This window comes from Egretta garzetta, unplaced genomic scaffold (genome assembly GCF_000687185.1).
Source record: "Egretta garzetta isolate BGI_Z169 unplaced genomic scaffold, ASM68718v1 scaffold246, whole genome shotgun sequence".
NCBI classification, from domain to species: Eukaryota; Metazoa; Chordata; class Aves; order Pelecaniformes; family Ardeidae; genus Egretta; species Egretta garzetta.
The window spans coordinates 1406045-1432495 of NW_009259976.1; the positions used below are offsets into that span (position 1 = coordinate 1406045).

General features: G+C 41.9%; 1 long non-coding RNA gene across 1 annotated transcript in view; it reads right to left on the reverse strand.

The window, feature by feature from the left end:
* Positions 1–1471: 1471 nt before the first annotated feature.
* The window catches only part of LOC118452468, a 34448-nt gene continuing 9468 nt past the window's right edge, over positions 1472–26451 (reverse strand). The window contains exons 4-5 of the long non-coding RNA XR_004842231.1: positions 4581–4736; positions 1472–3341 (exon numbers count right to left, since the gene is read on the reverse strand). This is a non-coding gene — a long non-coding RNA (uncharacterized LOC118452468). The remainder of the gene's footprint in view (positions 3342–4580; positions 4737–26451) is intronic.

Sequence of the window (26451 nt, forward strand, 5' to 3'; positions counted from 1 at the left end):
TCCCTACTTGTGTCTCCTCCTGAGTACTCTTTGAGGGGGTGAGGACGTGCAGGAGGGTTACAGCTTTCCTGACAAGCTGAGGTCAAGCCAGAGTCCGCATAGTTTGCAAGAGCTGATACTCACAGGCCAAAAAAGGCTGCACAGCAAATAAAGGCTGGACACCTTGTCTTGCCCTTTCCTGGAGCTCTCGTTCCAAGTCACAACATCAATATTAAGTCAGAAGTTGTGAGAGACAAATTCACATCAGTTTCAAAGACCTGTAGACAGAAAGGTTGTGGAGGAAATTGCCAGCCCTGGAAAAGAAGCAGCCTATATAAAATGAAATTTAAAAAGAGAGCACAATGTATTGATCTGAGCTTTGCCAAAATAAAATATTAACCATAGGACCCTTCCCTCACACCAGTCACAAGCATTGTACTGATAAGAACCCACGAAGACAACAAAGTAATCTCACAAAACAAGAAAGAAAATAACCCAGGGAGATTTAGAACAGCATTTGCCCCAAACATGTTTTCTTAAAATATTTTGCCACAGATAAAGGGGCTTCGCTTAAAGAACTTTCCTTCCTTTTCTTGGGCAAATGTTTGTAAATCAAGACAGGAAAGTAGCCAGTAACAGTCCCTTGCAGATTTACAGGAACCTTTTAGCTGTGTATTACGTGACCGGGGCTACCATGTGAAGGTGATGTCCAGTGGGTTAGCTCGGATCACAACACAATAAATCGTAGAGATTTTTAATAAGTGAATCTCTCCCACGGCTTCTCCTGTCCTCTGTCTAGTCATCCATCTTTCTGCGATTTATAGGATAACACATCCCAATCCTACAGGTAACTCCAAACAGCAGCAGTTTATAAATCAACCTAGCTTCTCTCCTTCTTGCTCTAAATGAGTTGCCTACCCTCCAGTCAGAGACTCGGGACTTTTTCATAGTTTCCTCTTCTCCCATCCTGCCAACGCTGAAATAAGAGCTCTGTGACAAAGGATATGGGGAATTTTCAGTTTTTCCAGGGAGCAGAAAGGACTTAGTTGAAGCTCTGGAAAGTGCTGAGGCTTCTATTTAGTGTCACAAGATTATTTAACTTTTTCTGGGATTTTTAACTCTAAAGATTCAAACTTTTAACTAAAGTATTCGTCTTTATAAACAGATAAAACCAGCTCAACATATTCTCCAAATCTGTCTAAAATATTTTTGATTACTTCTACTGAATTATGTTCTAGGAAAATCCACATGGTTTATAAGCTCTACAACTGGCAAAGCCACAGTCCAAATAAAACACATAATCCTACCTACATCAGCCACAGCACCATGCAGTCCCTGAGCAACTAGGCATGTCTGCATGTACATACACCCACAGGACAAAAGTACTCCAGCATCAATGCTCTTTCCACACAGATCACATACGAATGCATGGCTGGTGACTAACACACACAGTGGCCACGTCTTGGTTTCTCTTTCAGAGCCCTTCTGAGAAATGCCCATGTGATGGGGCTCAGGGTGCCTTGGGAGCTCAGGCCGCCCTGCATGGAGCACCGAAAGAGAGCTGGACACCTTCCTATCCTGGAGGATGCCACCTATTCCACAAGTCCTTGTTGCACACATGGAAGAAAAAAAAAAAAAAAGCTCTCATACCCTAATTGGAGCCGCCAAGGAAAAGATACCAAGGACTCAAGAGCTACGAGGTCATGGAGAGACACTCTTCAGCAGCTTCTCACAAAGCCCTTCAATAGGACTGTAATGCCAAGAAAAGACCTACAAATACAGAACCCAAGAAGATGCAAGTGTTGCCCAATGCAGGGCTTTTAATGACACGCATGTTCAGTAATGTCAACAGCAGTGTAGTAGTAAATGGTCTTGAATGAGAGAAGTTTCAGCTTGATACTCAGCCTACGACGGGACTCAAGGAAGGATGGCAAAGTTTAAACAGTGGACATGCAAAAAAAGCTCATCAGTAATAATTCGGGGAAACCAGTGATAGCACTGGGTTGGGACTACCGAGAGATGCAGTTTTCTGTAGCTCTTCAACCAGACAAAATGTTTTGGCTTACATTTTCCTTGAGCCCTCACTTATACAAGTTCTCAAAGACATTTCTGTGGGAGTTTTTTTTCCAAATGAAAGCTGAGTAAGAATTTGGCCTAGTCTAACTTGCAATTAAAAGAGCCATGAAACTACACTAGGAGAAACTGCTTTTAGAAGGATTGACAAGGAGTATTGATGGTTGCCAAGGTAAGATCATTCAAATATACTTGATGAAAAACAACTATAATTCCAGCTGTTGCCATTTCAGTGTGATGTGGTCCAGTATTCCCAGAAAAGTCCATGTGAATTCAATCCACATGTGATTAACGTGTCCCAGGGGTGGGAGGCTTAGGATAATAAATGTATCTCATAAGCAACACGCCTTCTCTGACTATCTTTGCACTGGAAATATAAATTGCATTATATTTAAAAGAAGCTTAATATAATAAATATGAGCCTGCTTCTAACTCTTAAACTAGAAGTCAACTATTTGTCAGATAGGTGGAGCTTGTTATAGAGTGCTAAAGAAAACCTTATAAGAAGAGAACAGTTTCCTTACCACCAAATTATTTGGGAGTCCTCTCTACCTCCTCCCTGAGTTCTCTGCAACACCATGACAACCCTAGCATGTCAGGGGGATGGCAGAGCTCAGCTTCAGAGCTCAGACTTTTTTGTCTGGAAGGAGTTGAGTCATTTCATTCAGAGCAAATGGTTGTTTCACCAACATGGGACCAGTAACAATACTATTGAAAGAGTAACTTCATTTGGTTCAGTTATAAAGGGATTAATTTGGCCTCTGAGCTGCCTGACTGCTTCTAGAGGAAAATTTTTGCTGGCACGGTCTCTTACTGACATGAAGAAATCCATGGCTACCTGATCACACACAGGATTGTATGAAGTGCCGAATGCCATCAAATACGATGGAAGGAATCAGGGAGCAGGTTGTTTGTAAGATCAGGCTCTCCATTACTGTGCATATCTCCCTGGGTTATGCTCAAATGAAATTTTCAAGGTGGAAATTCCATTAGAATCCTTCTGCTTTCTGCTTGTTTCTACTGCAAGGCTTTTTGCTCAACAAATCCAGTCAGCAGGCCCACTCCAAACCTGGTTAACTGCAGCAGTAACCATTATGAATCAGCTGAAATTTTCAGTGGAAATTTCTATTGCATTTCCAAAATCTGTGGAAAAAGCTACAGGCATGTATTTGTGATGTTCAGATTTGCGTTCAAATGATCCAAGTTTCACCACTGTGAATTTTCTTCTTGTGCCTTCAGATCTGGACTGGAGTTCACACAGATCACCTTCACTGAAGCCAGTAGCCAGCCTGCCAGAACCAGAAATGAGAACAGGCTTCAGCAATGACACAACACAACTGCATCTTGACCTCAGGGCAACAAATCTTTCTGGTACAGCTAGAGATTTGTGAAATGGGCAATTACGCAAAAGTTCTCAGAAGTCAGAGGAGGTTAAAGGAAAAATACAGAGGTATCTTCCAGAAATACATCAACCCTGTACCCTTGCTGGGATGCCAAACAAGAACTTTGATATTAGCTAATATCCTCTTGTACAGCTGGGCTACTTCTTAATTTCTTCATCACCCAACTGATGCCTTTGCCCTTTAGGATCTGGGGGAAGGAGACTATGGGTAGGTGTGAGTGTGCCTGTGTGATGAAAAGGGGGGGAAAGATGGAGGGGATAATTTCCAAGAAAGTTATATATATATATTTTTTTTTAACTCACGTGATATTTCCTCATTCAATACAGTTCTCTCTGCTTGTTTTTGTCATATCAGTAGAGTACTGAAATATCATGACTTTGGCACTGAAATTCTCTTCAAAATGGAGAGGTGATGGTGAATGTGTTGCCCATGATTTCAGATCCCCCCTTTGAATGCTTGTTATTCCAAGCTCCATCATCCATTTCATTTTAATATTTCTGCTTTGTGCATCCCCTCCCAATATGATAAGTGTCTGCAAAGTACCCTCAGCTGTGACTCAAACATGTCAAGAAAGCTGCGTGCAAAGCACCAGAGGCTTGCTCAGGTTTTGGGGTGTCTAAATGACAACTAAGAATAATACAAGAATCTGAAGTCACCTGCTGTTTTTGCAGTTCAGACTCACAATTTTATCAGTCTCTGCCACGGCACTCCACCACTGACAGGCTGAAGAGTCCAATTCTATTCAGCTGCTGCTTGTACAGAAGTTGTTTCATACCTTTGAACAGCTTCTTCTCCCTCACCATATTTTTCCTATCCCTCCCCCAAAGACCCCTTCCTGTGAGCTCTACACGCTACAGAACTATTTCTCTCACCCCTTCCATGGTTTTTCTGGGGTGGTTTCCAGAGTCCTACATCAGTGGTGTCTTGCAAGCCCTAACAGCTATTGTTCAGGCAAGGACGCGTTTGAAGACTTTATCTCTTCAACTACAGTATTTCAGAGCACGCAGAGACAGTACCATATCACAGATCCCCTACATCCAACATGGTACCTAAGCTACTCTTTTTCTTGGCTTCTAGTGAAACGCTGTCTCTGCTCATTTCAACAATCTTTTGAGCTGCAACTACCTCAAAGGGCACCTTGCTGGCAGCAAAGTCCTCTCCAGTTTACACCTGAAGTCTGGTTCTCTGTTTCCCATCACAGTCCAAGAAGGGCCTTTGAATCACTCTGTCTCCTCTGGAGGGTTGCAGGCACGCTTCTGATTTTTCCAACTGCAGGATGTTCTAAATGGAGAAATTTCAAAAGACACATAGAAATAAGAAAGTGCTGGTTTACAGGTACTCTACAGCAGGAAAAGTGAGAATATTTCTTTAGCAAACCACTTAAATGTCTCTCATTTCAGGATGAACATATCACATTAAATACCATATTATGAGTCCATGTGTATTTCATAAATTCCTTCCCGATCTCCAGGGTTATGGCTATCTGTTCGCTGCTCTGCTACAAGCCACAGATTTTTCCCAGATGTCATTAGTCTGTGGAAGACCTCTTTTCTGTCCCAGATGCCTGTGAGATCAAGTCCCAAAGCAGGCTGTTTCTATAGACCCTCATCCTGAAAAAGGTACACTGGGCAAGTGGGTACACAATTTTGATTTTAAAGAGCCTAATTTAGGGCATTCCATTACCATGCATATAGTGTTGCTATCTTGCTATAATTTAAAAGTAAATGCATTCAGAATGAATAAAAACACTATAAAAAAAAGTGGATCCATTTGGCCCTGTCATATCTAAATACTTTCTTACCCTTTACTTGAAAACCAAGCAATTTTTGGTTTTTCCAAGAAATACACAATATTTGGCTTTTCTTTTGAAGTTCAAAGAAATGCATTAGAAATAGTGGTATTCCTTGTAGAATTGAAATTTCAGTTCCTAAAACCCCTAGGTTTTAAGTTTTGGATCTCTGTTTTGCATTGGTTTTTAATAAGACCAGGCACTATTTACGTAAGATACTGGATAACGACTAACATCTGCCCAAACAAAAAGTTAATATAACTATAGTCAACCAACTGATAATGATAGTGAGGTCTTTTGCAGGTAACTGAATTTTATATATTCATCTCTAAGCAAAGTAATAGTAAAAACCCAAAGGTAGCATAAGTCCATTTTTATCCCTTCAACTGTTCAATTTTTAAGAAATATTGCTGAATTAGTGCTACCCAGTTCTTCAGAATTTGTAAAAACAAGCTTGGCAAAAATCTCTAGACTATACACATTTTTTCTCGTTAGCAGACGTGAATTAATAAAGTGAAATACTCCTTTTTACCAGTTCCTACCTTAATCCTTTCAAATGGGCATCGTTCCTTCAAATTGAAAAAAAGCTTCAGGGTTATTTTTCCATTTCTCATTTTCATATCTGTATGTATGTGTGTATGAAGAGAAATAAGGAAGAGAAAATGGGATTTTAAATAGTTTTTCAAATTCAAAATGGATTTTTTTTTAAGAGAGAATTTTTTTGACCAATTCTCAATACAAATATTGAAAGATGTAGAAAGGAAAACTTTTTAAAATAACCTCTGGAAAAAAAACCCAAAAAACTATAGTCCAACATGTTGCACAAAAGGGCATGAAATGTTTTCACTTCACCCTGTCAAATGCTTTTTCAAATTCTTCATAAGATTCCCTATATAGGCCATCATTGGAAATCGCTCTTTAATGTAAGGCAGGCTATACCAAATAAAAGTCCTATCCCGTAAGAGCAAGAACATTAAAGCCTATAGTACACACACTGCTCAGCTTCAACTGGAACAAACTCAGAGAAGTAAGAGGGCTTGGACATGTGGCACGCTAGAGCTGAGAGTTTGGGCTGACACGAAGGAAAGCAATGACATGCTCTATTAAGAAAAGCATTTAGGATAAAGGCCTAGAATCTGCAAGAAACAAGAGTATGAATTACAGAAACAAATAAAGTCACCAAGAAAGCTAGCTGGTCAGCAAACAGGTAACATCCGGTGTGAGAGCTTAAGAGGAGGGACGTGAGAAGGTATTTTTGCCTACACTAGCACCAGCAACAATTAGTCCCACACGTAACCTGGCTGATCTTGACCATTTAGATAAGGTTGCATCTGCTCCTGGAAGTACAGTGGCTTCTGAAGGAAGACCAACGCCTTTTGAATCACATGGTGTTAGTAAGAGTTGTGGAAAGGCTGTTGCGGCTGCAGCTATGGACAGTGTCACACAACCACCACTTGGACAGATGTGCAAAGTTTGGGAAGGTGCCTTGGCTGTGGAGAGGCATAACAGCACCTGTAATATGTTTACTGAATCAGTAATGGGGTCCTGCCCAAGGAGATTTGACAAACGGTGCTTAAAAATGAATGTTTAAGACACAAGTGTTTCCAGAAAATTCCAGAAAACCTAAGACACCTTATTTCACCAGCTGCTTATTTTTTCAGCTTTGAGGGACAAACAACTTTTCTGTCTGTCTGAGATTTTATAAAAATTACTATTGATCAGAAGAGGTGGTAGAGGTCTGGGTTGCTTTTTTTTCCAGCAAACCATCACAGTAATTTTTCTCCAGCTGTGGAACACTGCAATATTAAGCAATGCAGTCTCACACATTGTGATGACTGCATTTTTTGCCTAATCTTTGAAGCCTGTTATTTTCTTCACTCAAAGGCCAAGAGATGCAATTTCTTTAAAGGCAATTGTTTCCATTAACACAGTATCGTTTGGTCAACCAGAGACCTAGCCCTACAAGGCCAGCCTTAACAAGCACCATTTGTATGAATAATCTGGAGGCTCTTACTAACAGATCGTAATAACAAATTTACCCATTGACTGTTGCTCTAATGTGTATTTACAAGAGATGTGAGGAAGAGAACTCTAATTTGACCTATTACATAGACATATTTTCTTCACATGGATGTCCAAGTGTGATTGTTATTGTCATTAGAGCCAGCACTCTTCAAAAGAGATGTTTGAAGAAGCACTTCAGTGGTCAGCATTGGGACTTGTGGCTATTATGCTATTATCAGACTAAGATCGGCCTAGCAGTGCTTTCTAACCTAGCTACAGCTTTCTGGAAAAACAAAAAATGCTCTTGATTATTCTTCATACAAGAAGAGGAAATTGAATGGGATATACTCAGACATTTCAGATACATTTAATGTGGTTTATTAATTTTATGTTTCTAAATTTGTCTCCTCTGAGAAAATTTCTCTACTTTAAATCTGCTCCTTTCAAAATGCTTTATAACCTTCATCTTCAGTGTTGCCAAGATCTTTAAAAGATCTGAGACTTGAATTAGAAACCAACCACCATTGAATCACGGCTATTCCATGGGGCAATGCTGCATGATATTTTTTGAAGGTACACTCAGACCTTCCATAGTTTGCATTACTTCGAGATATGCTGCCATTGTGGACCAAGAGTTTGAGAAGGACAGTAACTGTTATTTTTCTTCAGAGGTGAGTAAATGCTGGGATTGCAAGGGTCTGCTTTGGAATGAGTACAAGGCATTTGCCTCTAACTTGTTCCAAAAGCACTGCGATCCATCTTTACACCTCTCATCTGCTGGAACTACAACTCGCATTCCAGTTATGGCCAGGACTCTTTACACAAGCTATTCACATGAGAGATTACCAAAAAGTTCTCCAGAACAAACTCTGTTATTAGAATATACCAAATTGGTCATCAAAAACTATTTCAGAGGAAAATGCCAATTCTGACAAAATCATCATCAAGGTTTCTCGCGTGAGATTCCTTGACTTCTAGAGCAGCAGTTATTTGCTGATTTTCAGAGAACTCATCCAAGACACAAGAGAACAGCAGAACAGGAAATTTACTGTGGGTCCCCCTCATGAGTACTTCAGTCCAACGAGCCATTCTTTACCTGAGGAAGAGGATAAGGGATACTGGTTTCTCCTTTGTCATCATGAGAATTATCACCGTTGCAAGTAAACTGAAAAGAGGCACTGAAATAAAAAACATTTCTATTGTCAGCAATAACGTATTTAAATATTCAATCAGTGTAAGTACAGATATGACTTAGAGACTGCCAATATATTAAGTATGAAAAGTTAAAGCAAAGGAATACCTAGCACAGGCCTCAAGTTTCAAGAAACTTTCACATAACTGAGGAAATTCACATCACTGATTCCCAGTAATGAGCCACCTTGAGAATGAGACCTGGGTTTGTGAGGGATGTGACCTGAAGCAGATCTGGATACAAAAGGAGGAGATCCTGATACACTGAAGGACAGAAATCCCTCATTTTCACGACCTTTGTCATTTTGGCTTCATTTTAGTAAGCTCCTCTTAAGTCTTTAAGTCACTGGCTGAACATCATTCTGACTCATGAAGGACCAAGGGAGACAAACCGATATGGTCAGAATCTAGTGGACCCTGAAGGATAATGTAGAGCCGCTTTATTAAACACCTTTTTCCCTCTTGCTCATTTCCATCTTCTGTAACTCTTTCTTCTCGCTTTAAAGACTTGATGCATTTCCAAAGTTTCCTAGCAGCTACATTTTCCTTTTCTCTATTCCATAAAGTATTTACCTCATCTAGTAATGCCAAAACAAACACCAATGGAAAGATGGAGAAGTGAGCCATGAAACTGAGTCAAAACGGCAGGTGCTAAGATCATCCTCCTCCAGCAAATATTGGCAAGAAATTCCCCCAAATAAAGGTATTTCCTGGTCCTCCATCCACTTTTTAAAGGTATTATCAAGAGGGAATATAATTCAGCCCTGAAGGTACTGATGGGACTAACTAGGAATCATCATGTTATTACTGTGCTAATAGTGTCCTCTGTTATGACAGCTATAAAATAATTTGCCTCCACTGTATTTCAGCATTATACCATTTTTGTTAAGTAGGCTGGATAATGAAAGTGGGAATTTGAACAGGTCTTGAGGCTTACCATAATAGAGAGAATTAGAAGACAATATATGTTTCATAAAGGAAAACTTCTCTCTTTGCACATCTATCGTATCAACACATACTTCAGCAAAGGTTGCAGATTCACATTAAGACCCAAACCCCATGTTTGTTTATAAAGACAGGCAGTACATCCTTTTTTAAAATTCACCCTTTTTCTCCCAGAAACGATGTAAAGTGCTTCTGAGAGACTGCAATAGCCTCACTGCTGAAAAGCCCAGCACAGCAGATTTACAAGGAAAGCTCTGCAGAGGCAGCAATGTGTTGTACCACCCAGGGAGATCTTGGGTACACATCACATGAGCCCGACCTTCAGTGTGTGAGTGTGCTGAGATTTCAAAGAGGCTTCCAGTCGAGGAGAAAGAGGATACTCCATTTTAAGCTAAGTGCCACATTCCACACGCGTTAGGCAAGGTAAATTCCTGGATTTCAGGGACCCTGCCCAGGAAGCAGTTAAGGTATATTGACAGATAAAAACCTCTCTCAGTGCTGCATTTAAAACACAACTAGCTGAGAGACTGGCCCACACTCTGCTCGTGGTCCTTGGTATCAGCAGCACATGGCACAGCAGAGAGCCTACAAAGTGGAAAAACAAGGTAATGCAGGAAACCAGCCGCTGCCCGTCACAACATAGCTGGAAGTAATTTATTTATTGGCCTCGTTCATTTATTAGCCACAGGTCTAAATCCTGGTGCTGTGAGAAGCTTGGCTTTTTGGCACACAGTCAGAGCCGTGCCTGTGCTCGCCTTCCTCCCAGAGAGCCCCACATCCACCCTGTGCTGCGCAGCACTCAGCCATGGCTCCTCTGCATGCATAAATGAACACAAGCTGAGAAGGAAAGTCTACGTGGAAGTCCTCAGACCTGGCTTGCTGTCCTGTGGCAATATGTGGCTCTGCCAGCTGAGACACCAGACTGTGGCTGCGCATGCATCTTGCCTGACCACGGGGAAACCCAGCCCTGCCCTAGCGGGGAGACGAATGAGAAAGCATGGGGCTCAGGCTCCTCATTTTTACACTCAAAGCTGGGATGGCTCTATAGCATTATGTCACAGTAAAAAAAAAAAAAATATAAATAAATATAGGAACACTGTTGACCTCAGACCCAAGAACCATAAAGACACTCAACAGAAATCTTTTTTCCCTTGTCTCATGACCATGTGAAAGATAGGAAGGGTAAGTGCTTTCAAGCTCTCACTGACATACAAGTGGGGATGTAACAAGTGTATCCAACTATGAAAACTACCAACTTTTTATTTGTAAAACCAAATCAAATACATTCTGAGGGCAAAATAAAGGCTCTCCAATTCAGTAAGGTTATCCAAAGGAGACTGATGTTTCCGAGTGGCACAGAGCTGTACTTGTGTGACTACAAAATAAAGCTGTTGACCTAAGGCAGCAGAGACTCTGGCTTTTTTCCTCTAAGTACACAAATGATCGTCTAAACAACTTTTTCTGGTTCTCATTCATGGCTGACCATGATTCACCTGATCCAAAACATCAACAAGAAAATATTTGTGGCTGAAATCGTCACCTGAGCATCCTGCTTGAGAGATACCACAGGTCTGTCCGAAGTCAGGCTTTTTGCAGTAATCCTTCTTTGAACTCTTTTTGTCACACAGACTGTGCTTACCCTTCAGCCCTTCTCTCTTACCTGTGCAAGTACACACAAAACTTCTGGGTTTCCCTTTACCTCCAAGTCTAAGGCTTCAGGCAGCAGCTGCTTTCTTGTCAGGAAGATGTAGTTCTTCACAGGCAATGTTCAGCTGGGAATCAAACCAGCAGCAATGCTGAGCGACTTCATCATTCAGACCTCCCTGTCCCCATGGGGATGGCATGCTGCTGAGGTCTTGGAAATACAGAAGTAGCAGTGGGGAAGGTCCCATCCCTGTAGCAGCTACTCAAGCAAATACAGAGCACTCCACCAACTCCTCCATTTTCCTGAGGGTTTCTTTCCCCAAACCCAGCACCCTGGTGCCTCTATTTCCACATGTGTTGAGGTCCCTCCCACCCACCTCGGAGATGAGTGCTGTGCTAGCAAAAGGCTGGGTACAGTTTTTTGGGACCACATGCCAAGCACAGGGCAGCACCCGAGAATGTCACCTCCTCAAATTGAGGCACCTCAATGAACAGTAAATTGTTCTATTTTAACAGCTGTAAAAAAGAAAAGCTATTAAAAACCTTGGTCTAAATCATTGTTAAGAGATGTAAAATATGATGGAAAATTAAAAAATAAATTTTTAAAATTACATTTGTTGCCTTGCATCTTCATTAAATACTTATTTGGAAACTTCCAAAATTTAAACTGTAAAATGAATTTAAGCACCACTTAATGACCTGGCTCCAGCTGAATATATCCTCATTATGCAAATGTGTCTTAATTTGTCCTGCTTATGTAACAGTCACCACTATTTGTCACTGTTAGGTGAAACAACTCCTAGAAGGGTCCCCAGTAAAACAGACATCCCGGCTGAACATACTATTCTCCCCTTAGACTGTTCAGGATGTTCAGACAAGGTTTTTTCTTTAACATCCACAAAGCATTTAATCTGATATTATGATTAGTTAGGAAAAAAAAAACCCCATACTGCCAATGGTAACATCTCACACCCAAAACAACAGTCCCAGATAAAGCAAAAGAAACTTTTCAAAACCTTTGACGTATCCGTGAGTAAAGGCAATAAAGTAGATTTCAAGGCTGAGAAGGGGTTAATCCTCATAAATCTGGCTAAAACCAGTTGGTAAATCCCTAGGAAGACTTTGAAAATTTCAGCCCAGACCTCACATCTCATTGCTCTCGCACAGGATAAGCCATAGACCACGAGGGACGGCTCACCTGCACGGACAGGCGCTCCATCAGCCCTCTGTTGAGGAGATGTGCTACAGCTTCCACAACACTGTTGTTTGGTACAGTGATGTTACTCAAAATGCAAGTTAAATACGTGTAATATGCTATGGGATTAAGGCCCTGTATGAAACTGTCCAAGGAAGGAAACACCTCTTGGTTTCTAGAGTACCGTGTAATTTACAGTCACTGCTGCGCGTTCTCTGGGAAAATATTAAAGTCTCCACTTCCCAGCCAGAAATATTGGAGAGTCATTACCACCATCTGAAACTGTAGACTACAGACTGAAAATAAAGGGGGTTCTCTGCAAAGACATTCTTTCCTAGCTAGGAGCTGAGGGCAATATACTTCTTCTTATGCTTTTACTGAAATGGGCTTCCACACCATATTGAACCTCAGTTAAGTGAGCTATTCACATTTCTTCATTAAAAAGACATGATTTCCCTTATTCATATTCGGAAGGGAACAAAGCTGATTTAAGAAAAAGTATTTTGGGGGTTTTTTGTTTTTGTTTTTTGAAAATTTATTTGCATCAAAATTCTGAATTTCAAAGAATATACTTTTACTGGGGGGAAAAAAAACTGTTTGGAAAATTAAGATCTTTATCTAGAATCTGCTTTTCTAGCACACACTAAAGTAGAAACAGAAATAGCTGCTTGCATAGCTGAGCACGAGTTGAGTCCTACGGGTTTTTCTTCTCTCTAGTGAGGTAACATTCAGCTTCCCATTTACTTCTGGGAACTTTGGGCAACTTCATCAGCTAATACAAAGGTTTTTGTGTTTCTATTCAGTTTGACATTTCTCCGGGATGCAGGATATTACCTACACAATTCAGACCATCTTTGTGTGATTAGCCTGTGCGATAATGGCAACAAATGTTGGAACGTTATATGCAATAATGTTCTGTGTCTCTACGGAGTCACTGGCCTGAAAGGTGACAACGAGCAGATGTGCCTTCTGTGTGCCATGCAGCCACTCCATGCAGCTGATTAACTCTGCCACAAGCTCCTGCTAAGTGAAGGAGGAAATTTTTCCTTTAGCCTTTTAATTTTAGCTATGACCACGTGGTCCTAAAATGGGAGAGCTAATAAGCCAAGCACAGCAGCAGACCTCTGCTCTAGAGAAATTTTGCTAGCTTGGTAACACAGCCATCAACTATACCATCAGAATTTGACAATCCTGACTATTTTATAAAGAGAAAAAGTGTAAATTATGTCTTTGCATCCTATTATAGATGCTAATATATTCACACAGTAAGCTGGGAACTCAGTAGGAAAACGGAATTAAGGTGATCCAAATCAAAACATTAGAAATAAACGTAGCAAGTGAGAACTAATACAAGTAAGGCTCATGAAATTTTTCAACTGGTATTTCTACAAAAATACAAATTAACCATGCTAACCTGAAATGTGGAAACCATCCCAGAGCTGTTTCACATTAGTGTGTTAATTTTTGTTTTCTATCAGCAATGGACCAAACCGAGCCAAAAAAAATGCTGGTCTCTCACATGACAAGCTACTAACAACGAACCAGAGAACACCAATCACAGACTAATCAAACATGAAAATGGGTATTTTTTAGAAAGAGCTGGAAGAACAGAAGCAAGCCTGGAGTCTTGCTTGACAAAAGCTATAACCTGTAGAGAAGTTCTGAGAAAGAAACTGGTGGAAGTAGGTGTCTCAAAGTTAGTGAGCAGCCAAGGGCTTTCATGACCAAAGACAGTTTGTGCGGAATGATTCAACATCTTATGCAACCTTAATTGTCAATACGGTCTTGCATGAAGATACTGGAATTTTCCAGAATTGCAAGAAGCAACAGTTAACCACAAAAGATGTATATTCTGGGCATCTAAAATCTTTACTGGAAGAACAGGCCACTTCAAGTGGCTGACAGTAGCTCTGAGAGAAAGCAACCCAGGCCACAATGTGAACTGCGAAATGTAGAAGGGCACATGTACACAGATGGTTGCAGACTCAAACTTTTCTCTGCCCATGCTTCATGTCCTTTGGATGTGGAGCAGTCTGGAATTTACATAGCGTTCAGTGTGGGCAGAGAAGGTGAGGCTGTCAGCACTAATTTCTGTAGATGTGCCCTCAGACATGCCACTTCATTCAACATTTTACTCTCTGTACGCAAAAAAATATGCATTAGAGAAACAGCAAATGCTGTGGTCATGTCTCCCTTTAACTAAATGTACGTTCATAAATCATTCAGCACTCTGAGATACTCGGCTCCTGATTCTTCTGTATGTCAAAACCCTTTGTAGCATTCTTGCAAGGGCAAAGGGCCTTATCTGTTGCTGATGACACATCAAGTAGATAGAAAAGGGTCTGTGTACAAATAAGAATTGAGTCTACAGGTCTTGGCAGTCAGTTCATGACCAGCAGTGAATGAATAATTTTTACCGTAGCAGTTGTAATATGAGAAACCCAATTTATAATAGGTGATTGTGGCTGTTCATGGCCATGTACTCAGCAGCTTGGGCAGAGGGTAAAGCTTCCCCAGGCAGAAGCATATGTATGTACACAACACAGGGCATGCATTGTGGGTCAAACACTTCTAGAATGCAGAGATGCCCCCAGGCAGAACTGTGAGCAACAGCGCTGGTGCCATACAATGGGTCTGCACATCCACATGGGATGCACACCGTGTTTCCACGTGGTCTGCAGTCTTCTTGGGACTATTATAGCTCTTTGTGCAGCTACAGTTGTTTTTGCTCCAACAAGCCACTTGGAATCCCGGAAGAAGTCTGAAGTCCTCAAATTCTGGGTAGAAAAAAAGACACAACTGAAGAACCTGAATGTAGGGTGACATTAGCCAAAGGGTACATCCAAGCATTAAGTCTAAAAAACACACAGCCCAGGCTGGGGGGGCTGGGAGGTTTCTATTTTTTTGTCTCTGAACTAAATGACAGAGTAGAAACCCCCAGTGACCAGCAGAAAGCCCATCTATTTGAATGATTAAATCAAGATGCCCACCACTTGCAGTGGCTGAGGGCAGAAGCAGCACATACTGAGCAAGAAACAAGAAAGTGTTAGAGGGCTACAATTTTAGGTAACCCCCAGCATGGTCATACCAGCATGGCTCACCAAAATCCAACCTAGAATTATGTATTTTTTTTTCTTCTCAGAAATATTCTTACCCTCTTTAGAAACCATTCTAATAGCAAAAGAGAATTCCTAATTTGATGTCTAATGATTCAATTTATTTATGTAGAGAAGAGCAAGGCTGGGCCACAAACAGTCAGCCAAGCAAAGCAGACAACTGAAGAAACATATCTGGAATAAACGCTTCAGGAAGAAGCAGCCTCCTGTGGTAATCACATTAACCTGAACAGCCAAAGGGACATTTTGCCTAAGCCTCAGGCTGTGGAATTTCATTTAGTTTTTCTTCACCACTTTCATCACCTGTTTTCAAGGTTACGTGTTTGAAATCAGTTACCCAACTCCACATTTGGGCTCACAAATAACTGGGATGAATGACAAGCATTTAACCCTGACATATTTTCCAAAGACCCCACAGGGTTAGGTACAATAAAAGCTGTAATGGAAGAGTCTCAGCTGAAATATTCAAAAGTGAATTGAGGTACTTAATGACCATCTTAATTTTCTGTAAGTGCACAGCACTTGCCTTAAGTAAAGCAGGCTCTTCTGAGAGCAGAAGTTGAGCAATTGATATCACAGATGGTTTTTAACATGTTGGTCCATAGCCTGAAAAACGCAGTTTATATTTTTAAAACACGGACGTATCTAATGAACTTGTTTAAATATTAGGCATCACAGCAAACATGAGGTGGAAGTCACAGAAGAGAACGTGATAGGATACAAGGATAGAAGATGGTGGGAATGTACTGTGAGCCAACTCATGTGTTTTAGGCCAAAATTTAGTATTGCCTAAACCCAGAGTTTTCATTTAACCCATAATAAAGATCCACAAAGTTACAAACTTCACAGCTAGCTCAAAACCTGTGAGCAGGGCTGAACTTCCATCGAATTTAAGGGGTGGCAGAATTTACTTTTCATTCCAAATCTCTCACAAACAGATACATGTACATATGTAAATACATATGCACCATTATATATTCACTTCTCACAAGTTTAGCTGTACCTTAAAGTAGGAGGATGCTTTAAAAATGCATTAAGCTTGGCAGCTGGAAAAAAAAAAAGTCTGATCTAACATTTCAGAGTACAGACAATTTTACCTCAACTTTAGAGATATATTGAACATCTGCCATGGGAGATCAAGAACGTCATTGCCAGGAGATGGAAAAAGCCAGTAGACAAAAGCAGAGGGTTTCTGAAATATTGATAGATTATTGAAACGTTAACTATAGTTGACCCACATGCAAGGCCTGAACCTAGAAGTACAAGCAGCTGTGTTGCAAGAATAGTGTATTTTGCTTAAACAGGACTTGGCATTACCTCCCTCTGTGGGCTGTTAAGTTACTGTTCCAGTATGAAACTACTTTCAACAAGAAAAAAAAAAAAAATAGAGTTCCTGCAAAACTAAGGTTTTTGTCTTGTTGCCACTCACGTAATCAGAAGCTTGCTCTCCCACCCACTGTGACCTATGACAGCCACATCTACTTCTCATGCTTCCAGGGACTTTTAACCTCAAGGCTGCGGTGTTTTGTCACTCTACCGTGGGGCAATGGCGACGAGGTTTTGCTGCAGCACAGCAAAGGCACATCCCCAGAATGCAGAAACGTGCTGTAGCAGCACATCGCAAAAGAATTACTTATTCCTTGGGGCAAGTACCAAAAGGTCTCAACCTCAGGAGTTAGGTGTACTAGGACCAAACACTGGCAAGCAGGTTATTATTTTATTCCCACACACAGCAGAGAATATGATTAGTAGATTTGTCCCATCCCTCAGCTGCTTGTCAAAGGCTGAGCACAAGCTATTACTGTTCAAAACTTCCGACATTCAGACTGGAGGCAAGAGGATCAGAAATGCAGCAGGCCAAATTCAGATAGACTGACAGAGCCTGAAAATGCACACACACAGCATTTTACCTTAGGTGCACTCATTTCCCAAGCAAAATCATCAATCCCACAGACACCAAACTCAAAACACGCTTTGAAAAAATTCTAAATAGCAACATTACATCACTGCAGCTATTCCTGGGCTGTGAGATGTAAAAAAAGAAGAGAGTTGGAAATTTCACTATCAAACCTATTCATTAAAACACCCTTTTCTTACCTCATCACACCGTCCCACTTGGGATTAGCAAAAACAGTGAGGTTGACAGGATTAGGACGCTCCCCTGGAACACGACTCTCCTGTTAGAGCAAACACCCTGCAGTGTTCGTTCCCTTTACCTCACGCACAGTTCCATGGCAGAGGTCTTCAGTACAAGTCTGCTGCTCCTCGCATCAGCGTAGAACACGAGCAAACTCATTGAAATGCAAGCATTTTCAGATTTCTAACTGGTGTAAGACCCCCAAGACACAGGCTGCTTTATAGCACTACTGTGGTCCGCTGATTTCATATACTACCACACCTGTAAGTAGCCCACAGATGCTCTGAAGCCGCGAGCTCACATAAAAGGAAGCAAGCGAGTCACTCCTCAGCTTGATAACTGGCTTTTCACCTTCAGGCTGTTGTAGTACCAAAGAAAATCATGGGAATGTGCTAAAGCTATGCCACTTCACTCCTCAGCAGCGTATCCAAAACAGCACAAGAGACCAAGACTGCTGATGGGGTTGCAGGATTTTGCATCAGGCTTGGGATGGGTGGCATGGCTGGTTACTGCAGCTCCCTGAGGGGCAGCAACTTTCCCATCAGGGAAAATCAAATTCTTTTCAATCATGTAATCATACCCTAACGGGGCCAGAAGCAGCAGTGCTGACCGCTAGGAACATCCAAAGCCCAAAGAGACATTGCCCACATTCCCACAGGTGATGGCTCTGGGTGTGATTTGGGAGCAGCATATGGGGACGGAGTCAGTGTTCCCTAAGCCCACCCCTCGCAGCCAGGCTTGATGGGTTTGAATGAGTGAGGAAGCCATACCATTCACCAGAGAACTGGGCCCAGCTGGAAAATTAGGTCTTATCTGTTTATGACTAGCAAGGCAGACATTTTCACTAGAAACCACCTTCTGGAGGCGGGCAGACACCTTACTGCAGTCATCTGCATGAGCTGATTTAAAACAGTACATGGGTCCCTTCCAGTGTCACTATGATTTTAGATCCCAGAGCTTGCTATTTAACAGGTCTTCATGACACGACTTCTCTACATGTCTGTAACACGTACACTCTAGTTCCACATTTCTCTTTTCTTTCAGTTGCCAAACAGCCCTTTCTCCACACCTCCAAAAAAATAAAAATAACAAAGCCAACCCCGCTTATTTTAAATGGCAACTTCATGCAAGGTTTCAACCCAGGGTTATTTTTTTTTCTACCAGTTGTTTCTTTGAGAACAGATGGCATTTGCAATGGTTCAGGATATATCCTATTTTTAAGTGTCATGTGTTTTTACTCTTCTGCAGTGGACTTAGTAGTCAGAGGAAAATGCCACAAGAGCTGGGCTTTTTACACAATGAACAAACCACACTGTCTCATGCCACTCGGGAAATTATCTCCCATTGCAAGTGCCCAGCAGCCATCCTGCTCTGTGTCCACCCTTCTGGTGCAACATTTCCTGCCAGCACTCGATAAGGAACAACATGCATCCGGTGGTGCCGACTCAGCAGAGCACTCAAACATTGACACAACAAAACTGGCAGTGAGAAAGTTCAAATAGAAGTTATGTACCACAGCATGATGTGGTATTGCAGGGGAACAGTCCCATCTTCCACCACAAAATTCAATACAATGAAAATATGCCATATGCTGCTTGATTCTCTTTTTGGTAGTTTTTTCCCTATGCATATCTTATTTTGACAAGGTAACAGCTCTCCCAGAACAGGAGTAGCAATGAAAAATGGAGTCAGGAACTGACATACTATTTAGGTTTGTTGTTTCTTATGCTGGAAATTCATAGGACAGTCAGCCTTACGTTGCAAGTAACTGCGAGCTCACACTGCCTCTATTTTGATCCATCTGCACAAGAACCCACTCTTATAACGGAAAGCCAGCTAGCAAAACCTGAGCTTCAGCTTTTAAACCCCACCAGAGAGATCAGGCCAGGTTTTGGGTAAATGGCCCTTGGGTCAAAGCTGGCTTCTACCCAGCAAAGCAGAGAGAATTCATACAGGTTTGCAAAAGCTCACATGGATGTATCTGAAGTTAGTATTTGGAAGTAGTCATATGAACAGGGAACAAAATGTTGTTGTGAATGCTTACAACGGGAAGATGCACAGCCACAGTGACTCATTCACCAAGGAAGCACAAAAGCTGGCATCTACAATCCCCAGCCAAAGGCCTCTGGGTTGCCTCTTCCACCAGTACCAGGAGCACCTCCACTTTGGTTCATGCTCCTGCTTAATTTCCATTTTTTTTCTTTGTCAGTCTGAGAGCTGAAGCAGTGACAGCTCAAAGGCGGCCGTTTCTCAGGCAGCTCTGGCTGCCTCCCTCACTGCCACCCCCTCGGGGTTCAGCAAGCCCCGCAAGGAACCACACTGCAACGGCTCATGTCAGGGGCTTGAGTCAATTGCACTGGGATGGATCCCCCTCAAAAAGACTTTGAAATTCAAGAGAAAGAAAAATGGAATCAAGCTGGGATCAGACTTAATGTTTGAATCCAAACAGGAGCAATCTGAAAGTGAGGAAGGCGAACTTTCCACACATGTGCTTCACACCAAGTCAGCAGGTGGGGGCAGGAAGTCTCTGGCTTTTTGCCACTAGTTCCAACAATGAAGATATTCATCTGGGATACTGAAGACGAGGGTTCTCCTTTCTAATGAAATACGAGCAGGATATGATCCTCTTAAAAGAATTTCTCACCTGCTAGACTACTCTGAAGTCCTGGCTTTTGAATCTTGCCTGGTTCCTCTTCATCTAACATGCTAAAACCGGGTATTTCTGTTCCCCACTAAGAGCCCTGGCTGGTACGATATCAAGTTAGTTCTCACTCTCTTTGGCCCCATGAATATGTATTGTTCGCCAAAACACCAAACTGATTTTCAGTTCTGTTTTTATCCCGTCTCTCAGAACAATGTGAGATTTTTAGATGCCTACAACATTTGGAAAAACAGAATGGAAACATTTCTGAGAAATTTACTGTTTACTTATTTCTGCATAGTTTCTTTAAATCAACACTTTTTATAACAGAGAAGTCTCAGAAGGAAACACAATAAGACATATTCCTAGAAAACTGAAGCTGCTACACCATAAATATCATAGGCAAAAATAATAAAACCTCTTGGGTACCCTTCCAACCAACTTACACAGTCCATTCCCTTAATGCCAGAGTTTAATGTTTCTGCCATTAGGCTGAGTCCCCAGGGTATGTCACCGTAAGCTTGAGTGAGCACATACGAGACTTGCTAGTAGGATAAATGGCCTTCTGGTCTCACATATGCTTATTTTCTTGCTATTTTTCCACAGCACTTAAAACAGCCAGTCTTGCCAGATACTGATCTCCATACTAGTGCTGTTTTGTACCACATTGCTTTGAATTTGTGAGGCTACTCGTCAAAGAAGGTGCTCAAGTTGAGGAATAAAGTCAGTCTTAAGAAATCACATAACTGCAGAGAGCAAAAAAACTGAATGAAAGACCATTTTCAGGCAGACTGCAGAGGCTACTTCCCTCCCTTTCAGAAAGACCAGGCACATAGTCCATACTCCTCAGTTCAAATTATTGCAAATTCCAGCCCCCAAAACTCAGGAGATGCAGACTGTATACTCCAGGATCCAATGTTTAGTTGTGTAGTATTTTTCCACAGTTTCCAGCCTCATTCAGTGTATAGGATGAATTCTGCTTTGGACACAAGAGGGGCATATTAAAGTGGACTCTGGTCTGATAGGACTCATGGTTGCAGAAGTTGGGAGATGTGTGATGCTTCCTTTTGATGATAAACCTGGAGATAAGGTGGCTTTACAAATGAAAGGTGTCAGGGATTTCCCTCCTGCATACCCACACAGTAGCTGAAGACTTCATAGCGCAGAGCAAGAGCCCCTCTTCTTGCCCTAAATTTCCTCTTGCAAGGTCATTAGGAGAGCGTGGTGGCAGAGGAGGGAAGAAAAACTGCCTATGTGCCAAGTCCCATAGATGGGAACCTCTGGGGCTGACTGTAAAAGGAGTCCACAGGGAAGATAGGGAAATGGTTTGGGTTTTTCAGAGGAGCTTTTCTTGTTCAGGCCCAGAAGTCCTCACCCTCAAACGGAGCAGTGGAGAGAGGAGCTGACAGTAAAAAGTGCCCACACAGTCAACATCAGAGACAGTCAAAACACCTGATGCAGGGACAAGCTGTAATCCCAACAGCAGATTTGTCTGAGCTGTCTCCCAAATTGCCTTGGAAAGGGTGGGTTTGTAGTACTGGCAATTCTGTGCCACCCTGGAAAACAAGATTTGCACCCTTCTCTGGGCACAGCTTTCCTACATCCCAGAGTTTCCTAAGACCCTTCCTAAGCCAGCTTCCTAAAATCCTTCCTAAGCCAGCATCCTAAGTGTACCCATGTTTCACATTTTTCAGATGTCCAGTTTGGGACCTTTGTTACACGGTTAACGCATAACAATTCCCACCTCCCACTGAAGGTCAACAGGAGCTGTGCTTTAAATGCAAATACAAGAAGAGAACAAAATGCAAAGTACTCTGGTCCCCCATATCCCAGATACAGAATCCAAAAGGATTAGGCACATCAGGCAGTAACAGCTTTAACACCTGCATCTCAGAGGTTCACATAGCAGATGGGGTTAACACCACCTCACCTCCCAAAGTGCTAGCTGCAGGCAGAAATCCACCTGTGTTCATGAACAGCTTAGAAACTACGGTCAGAGTATTTGCAGTCGCTCAGGAAAGTCTGTATTCACTGCGGGGTTCAGAGGATATGTATGAAGTAATGTAAAGGAGAATAAAAGGAAATGAAAAAGCACCATCCATCTTGACTGAGGTGAGAAGTCCAAAGTGAGAAAATACACCGAGACCACGTACTCGAAGACTGTCTTAATGCAAACACACACCCAGCAGAAGAAAAGGATGGGGAGACAACCTGGGGCTTGGGACAGCTGACTTTAAATCAGACACATCTGGACATTTAGCTTTCAGTGCACAGACATACAAACACATGCATACCTATGCTGAAAATTGATCCAGACACCTCCTACTGCCACCAGATAAAAATATATATTTATATGCTACCAAATTTGCAGCCCAGGTTACTCTAACCTTAGCTTCCCTTCTGTGTGGACATAACTCATACGCAGTATACTTAAGTAGCCCCAGGCAGTGAATTAAAAATACTGTTTTATTTACAATTCTGTAGCAAATGATTCACTGTAGATACATGTCAACCTTTGCATTAAATATTCATCATTTGATGGTTTGCTCCTGCTGCCATAAGGCAATACAGTGGCAGTACTGGTGCTTAGGTAACAGTGCCTTCGAATTACTGAGAGTACCTTTCTCTGCAATAAGGCAATAAATTCCAATTTATTTGCCAGGAATATATATTTTGAAGATCACCTGATTTTCATTTTAAGCAGCACTTTGACCTAAAGTTCACTGTCAGGTACGGAAGCCTCTTTGATGTTCCAGTCATCTAGTTCACTCCGAGGATCGTTTCAATCTGTAGCACTCCAAGGGGTTTGCAGGCACTGTCCACATCTGTCAGGGGTGTACAGACTTTTGCAGAGGAGGGGCTCCCTTTCTTGAGAAGCCACGTTGAGCCAGATACTCCCTACAATAAAACAATTGCACATTTAAAAGTAAGTATGAATCCACCTTGCATACTACAACCCTAAATTTTGAAGAGATCAAGTAGGCACCTTTTTATGTAAAAAAAAAAAAAAAATGTACATAGCTAAAAACATATACTGCCTCACTCACTACTGAAATACCAGCCAATGCATACACTTTTCATATAGTCTTAATGAAAGATACTGCTTTTGTGCTGGACTTGGAGCTAACTGTGTAGCTGGAGAACCCGGAAACATTTCTGCCAAGTTTTAGTCATTCTAGAGATATTTTTTTTCCAAAGCTTCTCCTTTGTTTCTTTCCTGTGGGGCTTGCTCAGTCACCCACAAAAGCAGGGAGTTGAATTTCCTGGACCAAAACTGAACAAGGTCTTACTTCAGATGCTTACATAGATGCAACTTGAAGTGGTGACACCTGAAATTTCACCGCAGTCAACAACAGAGCTCCAGTGACCTGGATTTTTCTCTTCATATCTGAAGTGCCACATGAGGGTTAGTACACCGAAGACAGTCAGGGAGCAGTTTACACTAATGTATTTTCCTTAGCAGTTGGGATAGGTTACAAGAAAGGCTTGCATTCGGCAACCACAGCTCAGTTGACTGAGAGCTTACTTGGTAAACCACAATAAATTAATAATTTGCAACCATACAGAAATATTTCTAAAAACAGATGCATAAGACTGTTAAAGACAATGCTGTCTTTAACGCTGCCTCTTAGACAGCAAAAGAGAACCCTTTGCCTTTTATAGCCACTAGCAGAGATTCACTTATTACCCTGTATTTGCCAGTCTCTGATACTCTGCCACCACTTTCTGCAGTGAAACCACTATGGCAGTGTCAGATGACTGTTGTGACATTAATTAGCGGAATTTGCGTTAAAAATGGTCAACATATTCCCCCCTACAAATAATTCTATAGTCTGGGGGGGGGGGGGTGTGTGGAAGGAAGGAAGTGCTTAGAAAGATCACCACCTGAGCAAGCCTTGCCTGGGATGTTTGTTCCAAGCCAGTCACATTGCCCTGCCCTGCTGCTTTTGGGAGTAATGACATCCATCCTACAGCCAATTACAAAATGATTTCTGGCTTTCAAACTCTCACAGAAATACTTTCCATTCTGTTCCTGAAACCAATTGATGCTGCAGCATCCGCAACAGTTTCTAATATAACTGCCTGAAGAGTATGCGTAGGCACTGGGGAGGATTACCAGAAAATGGTACCTTTCCAGCTAAAACGTAACTTTTTCTGCCCAGTTCTGTTTAGCGCTCTGCTTCAGCCTCTGAGTACACTGCTGAGACTGTATTTCTGTTTCAGTAAGAGTCCTTACTGAAGAGACAAGTCATGAAATGAGATGGTAAAAGTTGGACACATCCTTTAGAAAGCCACTCTGAACTGATGTTTATGTTATGCAGAGGGTTCTGTCTCCAGAAACCCCAAGGAGGTTTCCCTTCTCTAGCTTGCTGCGCAGTCCCAATGTTGTAGAAGATCATGTTGAATCACAACCATTTTGTAAAGGGGAGTCAAATAGCTGACTTAGTTAATTATCAAGATTTATCACCGTGGACAGAGAGGGTCAAAACAATAAGGAGTCTGTCAGCCACAAGCAATACTGGCTCCAGAACCTCAGACTCATATCTTTGGGTGCCTGAATTTTTAATAAAGTTTTCTTCACATAACATAAATTCTATGTACTGTAATAAATTTTACTTTACTTTTACATTGAAATTCACTATAAACAGTTCCAACAACTTCCATACCTCCATGTACTGGAAAATACAACCACCCTGCATGCACTGCTGTCAGAGCTCCAAACTGTATCGCCACATTCCATGCATGGGAACACCAAGCACTCCTACAAAATCCAGCTCAGAGGACAGAGGAGGATGAGGAGGGTTATGGCCTCCAGCCGGGCTGCACCGCAGGCTAGTAGCAGGGACTCCACCCATGTTCACACAGGCTACAAATCTTGCAGGATTTGAACGAGCCACCATGGTCAGTAAGGATTATGTCTATGTTCACCAGGAAAAAGCATTCCCTTGAATGATGACCCCATACATCTCATCTCAGGCAACTCATGTTGTCAGAAGGTAAATGGCCAGGCAGGAGCAGGGACCACGAAAAGCAGCTGGCCCCAGTCTCACACATCCTTGATCCCTGCCCTGGCAGCAAACATGATTTCCCCAGGCTCTGGCAGAGGCAGAGCAAGCAATGGAGACACAACCATTTTGCTGTGCCCTTGGCAGGCTGCTGCCACCCAAGGCAAGAGCCTACATCACCTGTGCTCCCAGCTGGCCCTGTTTTGCAGTCAGTTCTCTGTTATGCCTTCAAATGCCTCTATCAGCACCTCAAAGTCAGTCATGTGGGCCCCACCTAAGATTCGTAGAGATTTTAACAGTTGCCTTGACTCGTGGATCTGCAAACTAATTGCAAGCACCATCCAGGAACATTAAAGCCCACACACAATTGTGACAACTTTGATATCATTGCTTAGAACATGGCCCACTTGAGTCATGCTTTAATTCAATCATTAGTATTTTCATGGAAAAAGGCGTATTTTCCCCCAACCCCATTTCACAGAGTGGGAAGCACACAGGAAGGATTTATTCCACATAAAAATAAATTGTTAATTGCATGTCAGAAAATGGCTGCAGAAAACAGAAAAACATCAATTAGTCAGAGCAGCAAATCAAAAAGAGATTTTTTCCACTTTTTAAAAATAAATAGATTATCTGCAAGCAATGGCTCCCTTCCCCCTCCCCCCAAAGCAACCACTGTATCCTCCTCTGTATGGAGTATATGTATCAAGTTTGACACACCGGTTTGATTACTGTGAGAATGAGCTTTTACAGCCAAAGAGCTTTGAATTTGAACAGATGCCAATTCAACCTGTAGAGAGATATTCCACTGTGCCTTTGAAAATTTGCCCCAAAATAAAATAAATAGAAAATAAAAGAGAAAAATAGTCTTTCACACTTTTTTTTCAAGAGGAGAAGAGAGGTTTTCCCTTTTTAATTAGTGACCTGAAGATGTCAGCTCGGCTCTTACACGTAAACATGCCATTAGCCCACGAGTTCAGGGCAATTATCTTGGTGAGTGTGACTAAATACAATCCAAGACCCCACAGTGAGAAAGAAGCCCATAAATCCCACTGTTAAATTATTTACATCGGTGTTACAGCCAGACGTGCTTGTTGGGAGGGAATAACGTTGCTGCCATGCTGCCTGCATGCTCAGGTTGTGAATGCAGGTCAAAGTCTCTGCCCCTCTGTCTTCACCACTTTTTCTCACGTGAGTGAGGACGAATAGCCCACCCCGTGCCGTGGCTGCAGATGCTTGCAGATGTGCCAGGGTAGTTAATACCCCCTCTTGCATTGAATATAGTCCAGCCTTGACTCGGCCACCAGTGGGAGGTGCAAAAGCCTCCC